General features: G+C 38.8%; 1 protein-coding gene across 2 annotated transcripts in view; it reads left to right on the forward strand.

The window, feature by feature from the left end:
* Window positions 1–2012: 2012 nt before the first annotated feature.
* The window catches only part of LOC112454741 (tyrosine-protein phosphatase Lar), a 380273-nt gene continuing 363671 nt past the window's right edge, over window positions 2013–18614 (forward strand). For both annotated transcript variants that reach the window (XM_025016303.1, XM_025016325.1), the window contains exon 1: window positions 2013–2627. The gene's annotated coding sequence lies outside the window, so the exon portion shown is untranslated. The remainder of the gene's footprint in view (window positions 2628–18614) is intronic.

Below are 18614 nucleotides of genomic sequence, written 5' to 3' on the forward strand. Positions count from 1 at the left end.
TTGGCCGACCTCCCCCTGTAGGACACGGCGCTGTTTTGCCCACGCTGGACAGTGTGCCACTCAGCATTGTTCTCGCGCACGTATAGAGATATGTCATTTCCCTGCAATGAAATTTTCACGCTTGCAATATCAATTTATCCTCTTTAGAGCATGCTGTCGTTAGAATATATCGGCAAATGATATCTTTCAAATCAGTTTTACTGTAATTGATACATATTACTTATTGAAAATAAAGGTTTAATGTTAGTTTTTACATAATATATTCGTAAACATTTATAAAGTACATTATCAAAATATATTTGTTGTCATGGGTGGTGATGATGAGCGCGAATTATATTACTTAAAAAAATTTTGCGTTGTATAGCATTGCAGAATATTAAATTATAGTATTTTATAAAATCAGACGTAATATTATAATCGATTATAATACGATAACGATGAAATTTTTCAAGCATAACGTTTCGTGCAGATTTATGTCGCATAGAAAAACATTTTTACTATATTATGCGTTGAAGAACTTTTTGCATCGTGTTCATTACAACTTATATGAGAAATTTAGAAGCTATTTCCATTTTAATTTATTCTCCTTAACTTATCTTCATTGCATTACGTAGCGTGAAATTTCATATAATGGGGTACTCTTGCGAAATATAGCAAAGTAAGGTTTATAATATAATAATATCTTAAGATATTATCCTGCGTATTTTACATACACGATTCGCAAATGCGTCTTTCTAATCGAAATTAATGTATGCTGAGAAAGAAGTTAAAGAGAAAAGCGCAGGTTACATTGTTCAACGAAAATTCCGTTTATTAATTTTACATTGTTTTTCTTAGGGCGCAAAGATTTTTGTCGCGCTTTTATGCAAAATTTTCGTAAAGCTAGATGTTCGAGATGCAGAGAATGTAACGCCGACGTTGCTCCCCGCGTAAGAACGGGAATGCATAATCTAATCTGGACCGTCGAACGATTTCGCGCGTTGACTCTGAATTCATCCATAAAACGTCGTAGAATCGACCATAGCGCGTAGACTCGACCAAACTATACTTTTTTGTTTTCCGTTTTACACCGTATACGGTTTAGAGAGAAAACACGAGAGAGAAAGGGAGAGCGAGAAAGGGAATGCGCCGCACGCGCGTGCTCCTTTATCCGGTAAACTCGAAGTATGCTCGTTATTAAAACAGTATACTCGGTTCGACGAACAGCTCGAGCGTCGACAATGGCTCGTAACTCGACGACAATCTTTTCGGCAAAATCGTAGAAGCGTGATGAAATTCCTCGGCCGTGTATTTGTTGCCATGTATCAGTTGACGCAGTATTTTAAATTAAAATTGCCGTCGTTGTTTTATGGCGAACGGGGGGTTTTTTTTTTATCGAAAATACGAAACGACTGTAGTCGCGACAAAATGCATCGTCGGTGGGACGCGACGCCCGACCACTGCTTGTTTCAGCGAAACGTGAGTTTTCCTTCGCTACGAGTCCACACTACTACTGCCAGGTCGTTATTTCGTGTCTCGTTTCGAGGATAAGAAAAGGGGAGGAAAGAAGAGGGCAAGAGAGAGAGAGAGAGAGAGCAAGGAAAAAAAAGAAATCAAGTGACTCGTGCAAAAACGAGCCGCTTGCCATTTTACCGCGCCGCGCCGCGCCGAGAAAAAGGAGTTTGCAACGAGTTGCCGGCAACGCTTTCTCGTATCTTTACGGCCACGCCGGGGCAATCGAATTTAGGGGTAGAAAGCGAACGCCGACGAACGTGCGAGGGATTGCGCCCGAGAGCCGCGGCGGTCCTTCCGCGAAGCGAGGAAGTGCGGGAGAGTTACCGTAAAAGGGGCGATTTTCTTTTAACGGGGAAGAATTTTCTTGACCACCCTGTATAGGCACATTGTGTGATATATATATATGAAGCGACGTGCCGCACGCACACAGGCTAAGCGACAAAATGCGGAGCATGCGCTCGAGCACCCATGAGTGTACGACCGTGGCTTTCGGATTCAGTTTAACCCCCGGCCTCAGCAGGGGTAGAACGTGTTTCAGCACCGTCCAGCAACGTGGGTTTATCGTATCGTATACCATTGTTCGTCCCAGCGAAGCTTGTTTCTCTTCATCACTTTTCTCTTTCTCTCTGCCTGTTACTCCGTTGCCATCAGAGTCGCGTAGAGTAGAACGAGTCAATGACGAATCAGGCGCGACGCCCAAATAGATATTCGTGTATCTGGTCGAACAGTCGACGCGATGAGAGTCTAAACGCTTAGAGGAGACTATAATTTGCGATTATCACATCTGAATGTCTGTCGACATCCTGCGACGAGATTTCGCGAGTGAACGTTTTCTGTGGTCGGCCGGCCAAAGGCGGCCCACCAAAGTATTTCGCGTCTTCACGAGACAGAGAGCGTCAGCGTGAGACGGAGTGAGATAAAAGGCAGTCATTTCTGCGTCTGCTATTGTGGTGCTGGTGGTGCTGGTTGATAGCAATAATAGTAGTAGTAGTAGTGGGTTCTGTCGGTGGTGATAGCAGTGGTGGCACACGTGAACACTCGACGTATACAACGTGGAAAAATGCGGTGAACCACCATCCCCCGCTGTCCCGCTGCGCGCTACGAAGCATTCCTCAAGCAGCTCGCCCATTCAGGTGAGTGCAAAAGATATTCCTTTTTCCGCACCCTTCTCAACGCCCCTTCCTCCTCGTGAGAGCATTTTTCTTCCCGTACCCGGGACGCGGCAATAATTACATACCAAAATGACATTGCTTCGACAAACACGCAATGATGCCTCTGCACGATCAACGAGCTCAATAGCATTCTCATCGCACACATTTAGCGATAAATGTTATTACGTGATTCTAGTATAATATATATATTAATATTAAATGCAATTTATATAGAAAGAAAAACTCGTGCTCACAAATAGCTGCATTTGATATTAAATGTACTTTGGTATTTTTTAATTGCGAATATAAAAGTTTTTATACAAGCAATTAAACTGAAACGAATATTTACATCCATTAACAAATATAAAATATGATGTTTAATATGTAATGTAAGTTTACATTGGTTTGACTGTTGTTCATACATTTGACTTGCGCGATGTTTGTAAATGAACACGTAGCTTTCAATTGCCACGTGTGGCATTTCACCGCGATTGTTTTTCGCGGAAAAATAATTATTATCGATGCGAACACTATGAGGCAAGATGATCGTTCTTAAGGCACGCTTATAGACTAGATATAAAAATAGATAGAAAAATACGTTCAGCACATCAATGGTTAGCGAACGTTATAACGATCGATTTTGCCGAGGCGTGACTGTCGATTCAGGTCGTTGCGCGAGTATAGTATTTTTAACGACGGTACAATGAACTCTCGGGGTTCATAATGCACGAGGACCCCGATTAAAAGCTGGATTTTTCTGTATGCTCATACAAAACGTGCACGGTTACTTTCTAACTCGTGAATGAGGTCCATTCGCGCGTTTAACGTGCAATCCGATTATGTTTGAAGCCAGCGACGATCGATCGAGAACGACGATAATCTAAGCTTTTAGCTTGGCGAGACTTTTCTCGTGAACGTCAAAAGCGATTGTATCAAAAATTTAAGTCGTAACTTCCCTCCAGTACTCCGAGGATTTAACTTCGAGCGTATTATTGTGTTTGTGATCTCAGCGTCAATCGATTACCTGTTTAAAGTAATCCCTTCTTAGATACGTTGCACATAAACGACAAAGACAATCGTGTGTGCGTGCGTGAATTCATATATATTAATTTATTACGGCTGTCTTAAGCCAACGAGAGATATTTGATATTCCAATGAGCCGGTGCTTAACGCCACATTGCCGTTATCATGTAATTTTATCGCGTAACCCCGAAGCACAGAACCTTTTAGTTGTTATCTTTTGACAGCGGATTTCGTTATCTGTTCTTAAGTACTTTAAACTTAGACTTTTATTTTTTCTCCGTCTCATAGAGGATACTGATTTACCGCAATCATATCTGTCTGAGATTTATATCGTGCTTTAATCGTGATTAAAGCACGTTTATATATGATAAATGGATATGTTGATTGTAAGAGATTCTTTTGTACGCAAATGCAATGCAAGTGGAAAATACTGAGACACGCTAATACGTGGAGAGACAAGATTTTCGAACTAACACATTTTACATTTACCTGCTTTATTTGAATCCAGCTATGATAAATCTGCATAAAGCTTCGACTATCTTCGTTTAATATTTATGTATTATTACCAAGCATCGAAATTCGAAATTGCGTTTCTGCACCTGCGAAACGCGAATGCAAATAACGAATTTCGTTTATGCATTCAAACATATATGCAACTTCTTGAAAATAATGTATTTTGACGTTGATAAAATAACACAAATCAAATAAATTGTCAGGATAACATATCAATATAAACAGAAAGAAAGTAGGAGTTAATCAAGAGTATAACACAAAATAATAACACAAAACGCAGTGTATAAATATTGTTTTTTAATGGAATATTTAGAATAGTTATTCTTCGTAAAGAAAACAACTTTACTCATGCTTAATTTGTATTTAACTCGTTTTTAAAAGATATTATTTATACCACTTTTATTTTTTAAGTCCCTCAATTTAACTTTTGCTACTTCAACTTCCCGCTAATACTGTTTCGCACTCAGACGAGTATAGTTCGTTATGGCAGAAGATTAAAGCACGTGTATATACGTATATGGTACAAATAACTGATCGTCAGTGGAGCATTTATGTTTCCACACCTAATTATGCTTCCCGTTTGCCTTGAGTGATGGCTTACGAATATTCGAGGTATTAGCAAAGATTACGGAGGTGAGGTACGAGTTTGATCCACGAAAGTACGCACAGTACGCTCGTCTCCTGCCGCGTGCACGGGCGAACAAAGTACCAGGTGTACCGAGAATCCTCCGGCAATAAGTTACGGAACTTTACTTCTCTGATCCCTCCGGCGCGGCGGTTTTCTACGGATACGACTATTTCAGTACTTGTCTAGCCTTCTTCACTTCAAGTGAAGGAAAACGTCATATTTCTATATCATTCCGTGACATGATAATGTTTTTTGATGATCTGAAATCAAATTTGAAGGCACGGTACGAGAGGAATCGGCCAGGAATTTTATCGCAATTTGAAGTAATCCAGTTTTTTAGTTATTGGATTATTAGATTTGTTGTCGCTATATATATATGTACATATATATCCTTATTTGAAAAATGATAGTATCAAATTATACTAAAAGACATTTTTAAAAACATTTAAAGCGTGTTCAAAGAATTAGGACGTCTTTTAAATGGTAGGAATGGAAGTAATAACTGCCATGCTATAATGAACTGTAGTCTATGTATCTTCATAAAGAAATATATTAAAGTCCCGTTTTCTTCGTTTATGCTTGCCTTCTTTATAATTATTATATTTATCAAAAACAATGTCCATCACTAATTGCCTTCAGGCGTGAGATTTCGCCCCAGGAAATTACGTCTTGACTGGAGCCGAGGTTGTTGTTGTGTTTCGAATGTGTTGTATTTGATAGAATTACCAATCGCTTTGATACATCGGATTATACAATAAATTTGCTGTATACAGAGCGTGTCGTTTAAAGATACAATAATATCAAGAAATATTTGACAAATTTAGCGTCTCGCGAATTCCAATCGTATAGTGACAAAAGAAAATTTGCAATTCGTTGGTATGTTAGAGTACATATATGAAACGTTATGAGATATTTTTGATCAATAGTGCAAGAGTACACAATTAATTTCGAATAATAGTCGTGCACAAGAATTATTCAAGAGTAAACGAATAGACAGATGTCATCCATGTTCGTTTTATTTCACTGTGTAGAATAAGCGTATGTAGGCAGTATTTCCTCTCTCATGTCATCGACGACATTGATATCGATTGTGAGACCCACCTATGTATATACACGTTCGGTATTTCTTCGATTACTGTCCGGTACTCAACGGAATAAATAAAAACATGCGATTTAAGGTCTAGTCTCTGCTCTTACAGATATCGAATTTATTTATGATATAGGTATTACTGAAACTTGAAGACAATTTTGTCATTATTGAAAATTTATACGATAATTTCACGCTATCCTTCATGCCGTCTTTCTCATATTTCATTTCGTACCTTTTCTAATTTAACCGTATCTTCATATTACTAGTACGAGCTTTATTAATATAAGTAACTATCGAAGCAATATTATACTCGCTCATACAGCCGCTCAGCTGGGCAACTACAGCTCGCTTATCAATTCTCTCGGAACCCGAAATTCCAATAATTTCAATTAGACGGACAATTTTCGAAATTGCTGGTATTTCGGATAATTTGAACCTAATAGCGAGATCTTGAATTATCTAAGATTTATTGATTAAAATATATTAGTTCGGATTATGTATTGAGAGGAGACGCAGAAAATACGTGAGAAATTGGTTAAGGCACCTTACTATACCTTCTATAGTTTGCTACTAGAGGAATATGATATTATTTCGGTGTATATGGCTTTTTCTAACATTTTCATTTTTAACTTTTTTGTCTTTTTTAAGTATCATTCTATTACTAACAGCGTTCTTTTAAAGAGTTACAATCTCGTTAAATGTCGCACAGATTAGTAACGCACATGTAGCCTCTCATACGCTTTACGCGCTAACTTCGCTGCACTCTCTGATGACATTAATCTCATCGACGCGGTGGTGATTATATCTGGCGATTATGATCGATGAACATATTCGTCATGGCGGCTTAAGTGTGCACGGTGCCAGTTAGTCGTCATTAAATTCTCGCTTTAAACGTTTTACCTCTAGTTACAGTTTCGTTCTCGCGGAATATTGATTAATATGTATTTATAGTCGCTATTATTTATAGCTGTTTATTTTTAACCGTAATATCGCGCGACTTTCTCCGTTTTACCTGCGATACTGCCATCGTACAGGACAAAAATACATGGCGGAACGGACACTGCGCGCTGTATACTTGAACTTCGATATAACGTGTATGCACATCGTTACGCGCTTACTCGCATGTTACTGGAATGAGAGTTAAAAGAAAAACGAAAGGTGCACTTTCAACAGATAATAAATATGCGAAGCTGACTTCTTAATATCTTCGTGCTTCGTTATATATTTGTTTTCTAACAATATGCTTTTACTAATGTCCGCAAATTACGCTCAAGATATTGAATTGAATTGGACGGAACTATAATCGATAGATCGAAGCAACGTTTAACACGCCGAACCCTACATCCAAGCTCAAGTTTCGATCGTTAACGGCATTTTACGGCGTTTAACAAATGCCGGGGGCGCCGAACTGCGAGGCATGGTGACGTCGATGGTGCGGGTGCGACATTAATCTCATCGACAGGACGTTGAGGGTGATTATGGATGGTGGAGAGGCTCGTTCAGCGTCCCAATGGTGCGCAGTATGGCAACGTTATACGCCGTTTCGCCGGAGGGATTCGCGGCGCGGACGATAGCGTTTGCGGGAGAGGGACTGCGGCTCTCGACGGAGGGAACGAACCATGCTATGGCATTCCGAAAGAGAGAGAGAGAGAGGGGGGAAACGTAGGAGAACGTGCGTACGTGTGCGTTCCACACGTTGCGCTTGCACGCACGCTCTCAGCACACCGCAAATAGTTTCGGGAATCTCTAACATGTGTTGCGAAACGCGGTGATATGATTTAGGAATCGCTTCCTGCATGGGCCACATCCTGCCTGGGATTTGCCTGCCACGCAGCGGGCGTTGCGTCCCTTCGAAATGGTCCTCTGAAACGGCGCCATAGCACCAGCCACCACCGACGCCGCGTTCCGATGGCGTTACTCCGTGGCACGATAACGCTGGTTAAGATTTACCGAGCTTACGTGACCTTCCATCCGTGAAATTAGGCCGATTCATCATATCTCGACTGAATGCTAAGAGAAAGGGAGAAAAAGAGAGAGAGAGGGGAGAGGCGGAAAATGGGGATATATATATATATATATATATATATATATATATATATACACACACATATATATATATTATATATGAGGAGAGGAGAGGCGAGAGGGAGAGAAATAGAGGGAATCGCCTCTGCTCTATTCAGAGAACTGCAATCGGTTGCGTTGACGTCTCTCACCGCAAGGCGGTATTCTGCCCACGGGACATATCGATCATCTTGTGATATATCACCTCCTTGCCACGGTGCCCTGCCTGTGATCGCCCCGGCGACTGAAGGAGGGTCTGGACGTCAGACGCAATCGGCCCAATTATCATACGCGATAGGCTGGCGAACTCCCTTGATCATGACGTTTTGCCTTCTTGTTATCGGTGTGAAGATCGGATCGTGTTACTTCTTGTTTCGCAATGATGTAATACGCATATTGATAGTCTCGTCCGCATTATTGAAAGGAACACGTTGACGAAGCAACTCTGGTGATAGAATGTAAAAATATTTCTACGACAGTCATAAATAATGCGATATATTTGCGTGGATATTTAACATTCTGTAAAATGCGTGAGTAGTAAAAAGTGCGTAATATTTCACGGAAAAAAGCTAGTAAGAGATAATTGTTTACTGCACGTCACTGAGATTTTCCGCATGTTTAACGTCACATATTTTTTTAGCTACACCACAGACAATTCTTTTAAACCAGATTAAACGAATAATCTCTGTACTGGATCGATCGATCAATCGGTCGATCGGCTCGGATGAAACCGCTAAATTAAGCCGATTTTAACCAATTTAAGCGTCAAAGCAGTTCGGTTATTCTCGGAGCCAGGTGATAAGTCGCGTTCAAACAGATTTCATCTTTTAAGAAGGATAAATTTTTGCGTTAGTCGAAAAAATATATTGAGGTATCGATTGACCATAGTAAATTATTTCCAGTGTGATAAATTCGTGCATAAAAAGTTGCATACAAATTCTCACGCCAAACTTCGCTCGAGTATAATGTTATTATTCCATTCGCACGATTTTACCAAATGATTAGCGAACGAGCCGAAGCCGTGTGTTTGTACGTGCGCGTTAATTTCATTATCCGCGCTCCATGTTAAACTTTCGCGATGAGGACGCAATTGGTTTATATCGTGTTCTCCATCATTTGGATCCTGCATTTTATTCCTTTGTTGCGTGCCGGACGATGGTTGTCGGCGAATACTCATAGAAATTTTCTGCGCGTTAGTCGCGCCACAATGAAGTGCTATAAAAAAACAGATTTTTGCTTGTCCGAGCGTAAATACTGTTGAATATTTGCGATAGAATGTCCATTCTCTCTGTCACAAAAAAAGCTACAGAGAGAGAAAGAGAGAAAGAAAGGGAAAACGTGTTTACGAAGTGAATAAACAGCTCTTCGATATAATTTTGGAGATATTAAGTATTTGCTGAATTTCTCATATAATTCACATAATTTTTTTTGCATCTTCACGATCGCACACGATGATGAAAATAACGATGGGTTATGCATAACAGGAATACAAGAGCGTAAACGTGTGTTCACCTGCAAATCCGGCTGTTTTGTGTTTTTTTTTATTACACTGGCAATTTGTCGCGTAAATGTAAAATTTTTTGAATTATTTATGCTTATGCATACGCGACTAAAAATTATTATGCTTCTCTATTTTATTGCGAAGTCGCGGGCGTCGCGCTGATTTAGATTTATGACGACGGAGAGGCGTTTTTTCTCGTAGCTCAATAACGTCTCCTCGTTATCGACGTTCGACGACGATAATTAATGCCCTGAAAAGCTAATGACGTTACGAACAGTCTAAACCTTCGCGAATACGGGCGGGCACTCACAACAACGCGTAACTTGCGGCTGTTGCATATTCATAAATAGACAGTAACGACAGTCGGAGAGGCTTCCGGCGGAGATCTAGTTTGTAGGTTTCCCATGTTTGTTAACTCCTCTCTGCCGTTTATGTGCCAATAACCTGTACGTTTTACCCCCGTGCAGTACCAAACATCAATTAACGCGGTTGGTACACAATGTCGTCGCGGTAGAGAACTATCTCGAGCGTACGGTGTATTAGCCATACTCGGTCTATTTTTTCACTTAGACTGAGAAACGCGAAAGCTATGAGGAAAACCGGAAATTCTTAGATGACTGCATTGAGGCACTTAATAGAATAAAATGAATAAATACTAACTGCAAAGAATCCTGTTAAAATATATTCGGGAAAAATCATTAACAATCATTAACAATTATTAACAGTTTGAGAAACAGTATCACAATATCGCGTATTATGTTATAAAATGATTTCTAAATGCGTACAAGAAATAATATTTTATTCAAAAACGTGAGTCGCATACTAATTTGCATTAATTTCTATCTAGAATCAATTACTGAAATCAATTTATTGGAGCGCGATATATTTGGACAAATGCATGAAAAATATAGTATATCCCTTTGACATCGTAATTGCATCTTTATCATATGTATAATTACATGTATTTTTATAATTGTATTTTTCTTTCTGCCTAATGTTCTTACAAAATTATTATCATCCAGAATAATTACTCTGGTCTGTTTCAACTTTCAATTTGTTACTTTCATGAAAATTTACTGTTATGCATCGAACTTGATCCGATTCGCACACAACGGCGATGGCGGTGAAATTGCCGAGATTAAATGTCAGTCGCAGCTCGGCCAAAAGCCAATTCCGCTTTTGCCGAACTCTCTTTGCACAAAGTACGAGCGGCCTATACTCTCTTGCTGTCTTCCGAGCCCGCGGCGATCTCTCGACTAATCACGAGGTGAATCGCACAAGGGACCGGGGGAGCAACTTGACGAGATAGAGAGAGAAAGAAAGTCGAAATTAGAGCCGTGGCTGTATCAAATCTAAGCTCCATGTACATCTACCCTATCATTTTCAGACGAACGTTACAGGATGTGCGAGCTTCATAGGCACGCACGGAACGAACGCGCCAGACCTCTCTTCGCGACGTCACTCTCTCGTGTTAGTACTCTGTCATTAACATTCCCTTCGTACCTTCTCGTACTTCCTTCTCATCTCTCTTCCGTTCGTTTATATTTTCCTGTTTCCGGCCTGCACCATCCATCCATCGCTTCTTCTGGAGTTTAGCTCGTTAATCTTAGCCGCTTATCCTTACCTGTTTTCTCTCTCCCCTTCCTTCCTTCTCTCCTCTCTCTTTCACTCTCTCTTCCTATCTCTTTCTCTTGCTCGTTCTATCACGTTATCTTCCTTCTCATCGACTTCAGTCTGTGTGACCCACTTTCGTACTTCTCGCGTTCCTTCCGCTTCTTTAATGCCTTCCTGTATAAGTATTTTTTCTTATTTATGAAACATCTGTTTTACAAACTGTTATTTTGTTTGCATCAATAAATACCAAAACTTTTACCGGTTTTAGCCTACTTTGCAACAAGTGTAAATTAATATTTGACGATTGGATAATAATAAGCTTTTGTGCAGAATTTAATTGAAAACGACGAATCATTTATTTGGTAACTTGGCGCTTGGATCTAATTTTCTAACTTTCTTAAAATTCAATGTTATCCATAGTAGAAAAGTATGTATGGTAAGAAAATTTATGAAACTGTCAAATAATCCGGTGAGAAGCAAGGAAGTTAATTATAAATGACGTGAAAAAGTCGTTATCTCTGACGTACTCTTCAATTTCTTCGTGAACATCCCTTGTTTCCGCGTCGCACTCTCCGTATCGTATTATTTTATTCGTTCGCTTTGGGAGCAGCTTATCCCCGAGCGATAAGCCTCGCTTCGTCTCACTCTCTCCGGTCGCCCTTATTTCTCGGTTGGGTTCCTGCCTACCTCTAGACGCGCGCTCGTTGCCGACGCTATTTCGTGCAACGCTCACTGCCGCAAAAACCAAGTCACCCGCCCGCCGCCACCGCCGCGACTGCTGCCTCTTATCCGCCTTGTCCCAACATCGCCGCCGTTTATCGTAACTTCACGCTCCGTGAATGTACGTCACGGCCGCTTCGGGCTCGTTTTGTCGACGACGAAGCCTGTCCCGAAACGTCGAGATCCACGCGAGACTTCGCCGCGCCGCTTCGATCTTATCACAATTTTCAAGACTATACAGCATTTTAATCGTGTGCGATTAAGTTCGGAGATTAGAGCAATCGATTGGCCATGTATCCTATCTGTGATGATCGCGTTAAGAAGAAAAATTGGACTGCCCTAAATAATCATTATGCGCGATAAGGTATCTTTGTTACTTATTAATTATAGGAAAACGGTAAATGAATTATTTATGTAGAATGGCGTATTATGTTTCTTAATATGTTTATACATATCTTATATCTAAATATATATAATTTATAGTATATCAAGTGATACAATACAATACACTGAATGTATTTTTCAAGAAATCTGAACAAATATCCATAAAGATAGGAAAAAAACGATAGATAACGAGGAACAGAAAGAAAAAGGGAAAAGTGGTGTCCTTAAGCCCTCCGATGTATCCCCCTAGGCAATTCGACGAACGCGACCGGCGAAACAGGTGCACGCTGAAAAATTCACCGACCGTTAAAGGTAGGGATGGAGAAAAGAGTAACCTGGGAGAAGGCTGAAGTGGTATCGGACGGCACGAAAGAAAAGCAAAAGCGAAATGCGAACGATGGGTAAGGGAAAAAGGGATTTCACGGTATTGGGGCACCTGCCGAAAAACGAATGAGGTGAGGATCGAGGGCGTTTGAAAAATATCCATCTTTCATTCGTCGTACATGAACGTGTCATTTTTGATATTACTTCTCCCCGGCTATCGATCGTTGCCGACCGCTTAGCGTTTCCCGCGAAATCGGGTTGCATAAATGTACCCGACACAACAATGCATCCGTTTTTAAGTACGAGTAAAGTCCGAGTGTATAGAGTGAGCATATACGTGAGCGATACATAAGTGCGAGCAAATTCAGTGCAAATCCAAGTGTGTCATTTTTACACATTTAAGTGTGTAAAATCGTGTAGTCACTTTTTACGCATGCATTTGTACGCGTGTAATTTTTTGACAAATGTGTGAAAATTACAAATGTGTAATAATATGTAATAAATGTGTATAAATATGTAATAATAAAAAATATGTAAAAATTACACTTTTTACTTTTACATATTTTTCAAAAAAATAACGCGTACAAATGCGTAAAAAGTGACTACAGATTTTACACATTTAAATGTGCAAAAATTACACACTTGGATTTGCAGTGCATTCGGGCTGGCTATTATGCTTCGGAATATTGTTTGTTATACTTTGAAACTGTCTCGATAAAGTTGTTGCTTTATTCATTAACATTTGACGCGATGTATGTGCAAAGTACAGGATTGAATCGCGTTGCTTTAGAATACAAACGTACTTGGAATATCTGATTCATACTGATACTAGGTAACTATAGAGTACACTTTGTCGAATATCACAGGTGTTATTCGCGACATACAATACGGAACATGTAATTCAAAACTACATGATAAAGCCACTGTAGAGTTGAAGTATATTTTGTTATACATTTTAGACGAAATATACTGTTTAATTTCATGCATAGAATAAAAAGAGATTATGTCAAACTTGTTTAATAACGTTAATATTCGCAACGTTAATAAATTTAACGTGCACATTCGGTATTGTTTGACCTCGTGATCTTTTCCCCGCGATAAGATCTGACTCAGGCTCTCGTGTGCTTAACGATTTATGTAATATGCGCGAGCTATTTTTATTATTAGGCTGCGCGGTAGTTCATGGTTGACCTTCTCATGAAGCCAATACTGGTGACATATTGAGGCAGCAGACTCTTTCAATCTCTCATGTTGCTTGATATAAATAAAACTCTTCTCTATTCTTGCATTCATATTTTTACAGTAACGCGGATCTGCTTTTAGTACGTCTCGAAGTAGCCGACTAAGGAAACTCGTCGTGATAAACTTCTGTATCTATTACGAAGATGTAAATGTTACGGCGCATGATTTCTCTTATTGATAAACCAGTCTCGCTCAATAACGAGGCTTTTCGTGTTCGCGAACGTGCACAGGCAGTTGTCGCATGGAGCGCTTGAAAAAGCATAGTAGGCGCGCTTTTGGTGAAAGAGCCCGTGCACGATGTCGCGTCGCCGTATTTGTATGAAATAGCGAGAGATGAAAGGAGAGACGGAAGGAATCGGTGGTACCGCGAAGAGCCCAGGCACATAAAGCAAGAGTGCCGTCAGGGACGCACTGACTAGACGCACGGGATGCCTGTTTCGACGTTGCGAAAGAGATCGGCGGGAGGAGGACCGTCGTTGGCGAGAAGCTCCGCTACCCTCCGGCGTCCCTCCGCGCGCCTTCATCCCTTCATGTACAGTGCCAGTCAAGCCTGCATTGTTTGAGTTATCACAATGGCGGAACAAAACCTCAACCGGGGGATCGAACTCCACTCCAAAGCCCAAGCGCTCTCTGTTGCCTTTCCCCTCGGCGGCAGAGGCGCCGCCACCGCTTTCCCTCTCTCCGTACCCCTTCATGTTCACCAACTCACCATGCTACCCCACGGTTCTGGTCTTCTCCTGTTCCCCCTTTGCGCTGGATCCGCAAACAACAAAACTACCCCCGAGCGTGGCACTGCCGCGTGGCGCGCATTCCGCCCTTCTCTCTCTTTCTCTGTCTTCTCTTCCCGCATTCTCTCTCTTTTTCTCTTACTCCCTCGTTCCCTGCAACCCCTTTCCCCGGTTCCCGGACGCTCCCACCTCTTCCGTCGCTGTTCGCGGTAGAAGCTGCCGCTTTTTGAAATGCAAGTACCAGTCGTGGAACAAAAGGCAAAGGTTGGCGGTGCAAGATGAGTCCATTGTGTCGGCGTGAGCGCGCATATACGTCGATGTTTTTCGAATTGCGATGCTAGCTCCGTGTTCCTTGGTACGCGAGATAAATGTTCGCATTGTGGTGAATCGCTCACGAAAGTACCTAGGAAGAGGTTTAGGTTTAATTGATTGTATGAGAAAGTTGTCTACTGCTAATATTCATTAAAATTTACGAGGTAACATGGATTCTGTTAACATACTCTGGGAAAAATAAAGACGGTTATAACCCACTTTGGGTTATATCCAAATTATTTGGATATTGTAATCGTAATTAACATTTTGGTTAGTGCCCCTTAAGTGAAAATTATCTTTGTGTAACTGAATATCGACTGAACTAATTGAGAGAATTGACTAGTATAACTTAAAAATCTTTGAAATAGAATAGCTAATTATGATTTTTAATTACGCGTAATCGGGGGCCCCAAAGTGGGTTATATTTTTCCCAGAGTAATAAATACATAATAATATTCCATAACTTTTTTAAAAATTGGACAATATAATTAATCTTTACGTTCATCTAGACCTAGAAAATTACAACGATTAAAACGTATAATAACAGAATATTGCAATGAATGTATTCAACTACCTCATATTTGTTTCGATAATTTCGTTCGTGATAAAAATTTTAAACGTTTTAGCTTTAATGTTGAACTAATAACATTTTTTCTTTTAATTTAGGTAAATCACATAACAATTTTATATTTTCGAATTTTTGTCAGCGAATATCAAAACTTGATTCACGATTGATATGCGCTCCTTTGTTCTAATTCCCATATATGACTTTTATCGTCACAATTGATTACCGCTTTATAAATTTAGCACATCAATTTTACTCTTTACAAAACGTTTAAAGAGAAAGGACTTTCCTTTGTTACATGTGAATATCGTTCAGTGGTTTTCGTTTGCTAATATATTAATCCCTGAGGCGTATAATATATTATTACAATGTTGTACAGAGTATAAGACACGCAAAATGTAATAACGGCTGCCTTTGATCGTTATTATAAATGGCAATAATTTAATGTTAAAATTTCATTGTCAATTACGTTACATTGTAGCTTAATGTATATAAATAGTAGTGGTATGTATTGAATTTTGTTCGCTCACTTTAAATTAATTATTCTATTATTTATTTAAAAAAGTTACTGTTACTTGAAATAAGCATAAATGAGGGATGTGCAAAATTTGTATTTTTTTAAAGTCGAAGATTGCAATGTCCTATACTGTGTGAAAAATCGGAATATATCCTATCTTAGCAGCGCTTCTTAGATGTGACATGTATTCTATTTGTTCCGGTTAAAGTAATATACACTCCGTCTAACGAGAGATCATAGTTGATAAATAACGATAGGGCACAGAGCCGCAACAAAGGTGTTCTCGTTAAATTATTTTTATTTAATAGATAGATTTAATAGATTGTATTTTTAAAAGATATTGTCCAACACTTAAAAATAAAAATAATTAACGCGAGCACCTTGTTGCGGCTCTGTGCCCTATCGTTATTTATGTTTGATCAATCATGATCTTTCGTTGGACGGAGTATAGCTGCGCGCGAATCCGTACCTCCTCGTGCTCATTATCACGAGAGACAAGAGTTCTTTTCGTCTGTGTTCTATCACTCGCTGCTTTATCGCAACGAATTTCATCGATCTTAATCGTTCTTCTGCTTTCTGCGCACCGCCCTCTGCCTTTTTTGCCGATCTTTATCACCGCGGTCCTGTTTTTCTTACGGTTTTTACTCCTCTTACAATCATCTTTTTTTTTACATTCTTTTATGGCTTCGACTGCTCGCGCTTGACGTAGTTTCAGCGAACATTTTATATTATTTTTTCCCTTTGTTTTACTTTTTATCTCATCTTTTATCCGCTGTTCTGGTCTCTTGGATGACCACACATCGTCCGATTCTTTTACGAGGAAACAGAATTTCCCCTCGTCACCTTCGCTCGATTCCTCGTTATTATTTCATAATGACGCTGTAGTTTTTGACACGCGATATACATGTACACTGAATATATACATATCACGTAGTTTCTGAAACTGAAAGATTTTGTATGTTTTACATACATGATATAAAATATTTTTGTTAGATTTTGCTTTTACACTTCGAAATACTGTCAATTTATCATATTAATCACGCACGTACGATCGCGGTATAGATTTGTACCTTGAACTCGGTAGGCAACTTGGAACTAAGCATATTAATCTACAGATATATATATAGAGCGTACGGGCTCGGAAATTAATTTCAAACAATTGGCCCGCACGAAATTCGTGCGGTGCGGTTATGAGACGATAGCTTTGTCTTTCGAAGAAATTCTAAATCGATTCGAGCCATCGCCATCGAGTAAGACAATGCATTTTTTTTTTTCGTACATGCTAAATATCGCACGATATTATTCATATATCGAATGATTTCGGGAATTTGAATTAATCTCGTTCGTAAAACACAGTGCTGTTATTAAAATTTTTTTATTAGAATTTTCCTTTCACAGCTACATTTTTAATTCTTTTGTAAAATATAGCTGGGTTTTTATTCAAAAGATAACGTGAATAATAACAAATTTTGAAACGAAAATTCCAGTTCTGAGAGTAGCTGTGAGTAACTGAACGTCTAAATTAGTGGCCAAATTTTGAGGCGTCACTTTGCGTACACGTTTGCGACTAAATCTCGAGATCGATTATACTCGGAAATTGTATTGCGGATATGATACGGAAACGTTGTACTCTCTATTGGTTTCTGGTATAATAGTCAGCCAAGTTGAAGAAAAATATGATTTTTCCTTCACACGTATGGAGCTCGGAGCATTTTCTTTGAAGTGTGACGTATCCATTACAACGAAACGGATTTTACTAATGTGTCCTAACTTAAATTCAGCCCATTCCACATTATTTCTAGCCATTTCCACTATGGATTTTTGTGTCATGAGTGGTATATTTAGCATAGTTTTCACTCCTTGAGGATCACCTAGATGCTCACTTTACGTGATTTTCATGGAATAACCGCATAATAAAAATCTTACAGAGAGATTTTCTTTCTCCCTCTCTCTCCTCTTTCTCTCAAAATTACTTTTTTAGTAATTATTATTTAAAAATTAAAGTTAAGAATTCTGCAAGAACAGATCCCATATTGTTCGTGTAACACAATCTGCAGTCACTTAAAATAGTATTTTATATTGTATTGTATTTTTATTTATGTTACAATTTACGATATACTGAATTGTTTACTAAAATATCAAACTATATTTTGACCATATTGTATTGTTTTGGAAAACCGATAGTAGAGAGATTTTACTTCGCGTTTTGTTGCAAACAATATAATTTTGTTTGTAATTGTTTTATTTCAAAGTATATATCACATAAAGATTCAAAATTGTCGTTAACTTTTGGTGTTATAAAAAATATGTGAAAAGAAAACGAGAAATGAAAATATATTTTTCACAATATATTATTTATATCAGTAAATTTCTCATAAAATTTAAAAAATTCGATATTTTAATATTTTGAAGCATTTTCTGTTGGGTCATTTGTGTTTCATATTGTTTTACGTTTTAGCTTACAACATGTGATTACATCTGGGGAAATATGATCATTATTTTAACGAGCGCCAATTGTATCATTAAAGTATAATTGATACTACTCTTTATCAAGTATACTTAATTATTCAAGAAGCTAGGGAAGGTATAATGATTTTATGACAATCGTACATTGAAAGAATTGTAATATTGAAATACACAGCAAATTAAATATCTGTTATATATCTATCATATATATCATATGTAAGCAAATAAAAATTTAATTTCAGAGCACATTAAATTATGCACTACTTCCATTGCCTCTG

Source organism: Temnothorax curvispinosus, unplaced genomic scaffold (assembly GCF_003070985.1).
Source record: "Temnothorax curvispinosus isolate PA1 unplaced genomic scaffold, ASM307098v1 QBEX01000525.1, whole genome shotgun sequence".
Taxonomy (NCBI): Eukaryota; Metazoa; Arthropoda; class Insecta; order Hymenoptera; family Formicidae; genus Temnothorax; species Temnothorax curvispinosus.